This window comes from Populus alba, unplaced genomic scaffold (assembly GCF_005239225.2).
Source record: "Populus alba unplaced genomic scaffold, ASM523922v2 scaf18, whole genome shotgun sequence".
NCBI classification, from domain to species: domain Eukaryota; kingdom Viridiplantae; phylum Streptophyta; class Magnoliopsida; order Malpighiales; family Salicaceae; genus Populus; species Populus alba.
In genome coordinates this window covers 699,165-701,897 of record NW_027340131.1, presented here as the reverse complement: position 1 = coordinate 701,897, position 2,733 = coordinate 699,165, and positions in this window count along the sequence as shown.

Here is a 2,733-nt window from a genome sequence, read left to right as displayed (position 1 = left end):
ATGTTCTCCAATAAAGCAAGAAATTGTAGGACAACCAGGGTCTTTATATTTCAAAGCATTATTGTTTTGAAGAATGACACTTACTTGTTCAGCTAAAAAGGCTTTCTTTTTCACATTCAGTTTTCTCTTCACAGTGCACAGATCTTTCAAAAATTTAGCATAGGAAGGTACCTGTTTAATAGCATCCAACAAAGGTATATTGATCCTTACCTGTTTGAAAGTTTCAAAGATTTCAGAGTTGTGATTGACTTTCCTTTGTTTGGTCATGGCATGAGGAAATGGAAGTGCTGGCGGGGAATCAGCCTTCTCTTTGCAATGTTCAGGTTCAACCCCTTCCTTACCCTCAGAGATAGACTCATCATCTTTCTCACAAGGTTCAAGAATGGGTTTTTTCAATAACCTTACCACTACGAAGAGTTATGACTGATTTGACTTGATCCATGTGTTGGCTTCCAGAACCACTTGCATTTGCATTGTATTGCCCCTTTGGATTTTGTTGTGGTTGAGATGGAAACTTACCTTTCTCTTGGAAACTGAGAGCAGATGTTAATTTTGCAAGAGCATCTTTAAAATCTGTCATGCTTTGAGCAAGTTGAGTGTTGATTGTCTCTTGCTTTTCAATGAATGCATGCAATGTTTCCTCAAAATTTCTTCTAGGAGGTGGAGCATAAGGAGGTGTATATCCATGAGAATTTTGAAAATTATGATGTGCTTGAAACGGTGGCTGTGAAGTTTGCGCATTGTTTCTATCACTCTTCCAACTGAAATTTGGGTGATTTCTCCAACCAGGGTTGTACGTTTGTGAGTATGGGTTATGGTTGGGTCTTTGGAAACTGTTTAAAGCATGAGCTTGTTCATGGAGGCATTCCTTAAAAGAAGGCAAAGTTGGACAATCATTTGTTGAGTGTTCCTTGGTTTCACAGATTTGACACACAATGTCTTGAACAGATTTTAATTGACCACTCTTTTTCAATTCAAGTGCTTCGACTTTTCTAGCTAAAGATGCAAACTTTGCTTGGAGGTCATGATCTTCCCTAAGGTTGTGCATACCTCCACTAGATGTATGAGGTTGTGTTTTACTTGGTGCCTCATAAGTACCTGTGGTGTCCCAATTTTGAGCATTTTCGGCTAGCAAGTCTAGGTACTCCATTGCTTCATTAGGGTCTTTATCTTCGAAAGTTCCATTGCACATCAATTCAACCATTTGCCTATCTCTAGGTGTTAAACCTTCATAAAAATGTGAAACCAATCTCCATGTTTCAAAACCATGATGTGGGCAAGTATTGAGCAAATCTCGATACCTATCCCAACATTGGTAAAATGTTTCTCCTGGTTTTTGAGTGAAAGTGATGATTTGTCTTTTGAAAGAGTTTGTTCTGTGAGATGGAAAAAACTTCTTTAAAAATTGTTGTTGCATTTCATCCCAAGCACGAATGGATCCCGGTCTCAAATTTTGTAGCCATGTTTTAGCTTTATCTTTTAATGAAAAAGGAAAAAGCTTTAATCGAATGGTGTTCATGCTACATTTTAAGTCATTATAGGTATTACAGACCTCCTCAAATTCCCTTAAATGCAAGTATGGATTTTCTAAGTCTAAGCCATGAAAAGATGGTAAAAGTTGAATAATGCCTGGCTTAAAATTAAAATGAGATGCATCAGGAGGGAAAACTATGCATGAGGGTGCACTTGTTCTTTTGGGATTCATGTGGTCTCTAAGTGTTCTCATACGGTTATTCTCATTATTCTCATTATGAAGCGATTGATTATCTTCTTCGGCCATATTTTCTGAAAATGATGAGGATACCCTACAAAGTCGACCACTTAATGTACGTGACCAAACTCGCATGCACGTGTAAAAAGAGAATAAAAGGAAGAAAGGAGAAGAGAAGAAAAAGAAACAAAAGAAAACAAAAGAAACAAAAGTTAAATAAAATGAAAAGTGAAAAGAGAAAATGAAATAAATATTATAATTTATACAAGAATTTACCTCCCCGGCAACAGCGCCAAAAAAACTTGACACGACCAAAAGCTTGATGTCTCTTCCCAAGTGCAGGAGTGTCGAAGTAATAAATAACCCGGCAAGACCGGGGTCGAACCACAGAGAGGTTAGTTGTATAAATTATAAATAACAATACAACAACAACAATAACAACAATAACAATAATAGTAGTAGTAGCAATAGAAGAAGATGAAGAAATTAATGAGAACTTTGAGTTGGAAGATTAATGTAAGGATTAAACAATGATAAAAACGAATGTCAAGGTTAGAGGATCCACTAATGGTACTTCAAACAAGTATAATATAAACTCTTATTACTCAATTGGAAACCACACATAAAGGAGGTTCCAATCAGATTATAAATTGTTAACATGATTACATTAGTTATCTTATTCGAATAAAGCTAATACTTGTAAATGTTGGCAGGCATTCATGATTATAACTTATGTTAACAACAAATCAAGTCCCTTTCATAGCTCAGGTGTCGGTTATACCATACAGTATGGGCTATGAAAGTACCAAGTATTTGTTGTACCAAGTGTTATACAACATAAATCTAGATTAACCATTTAACAAGCAAAGTATTAAAAGTGAACAAGATAACAAATATAAAACATGTTAGTATCCAACGTTAAGGTCCATGTTAAGTTTATATTATACTTATTCTTACACCATTAGTGTACCCTTTTCACCTTGACATAATTAACTTAGCTAAACATAATGAAAGAAAGAAAC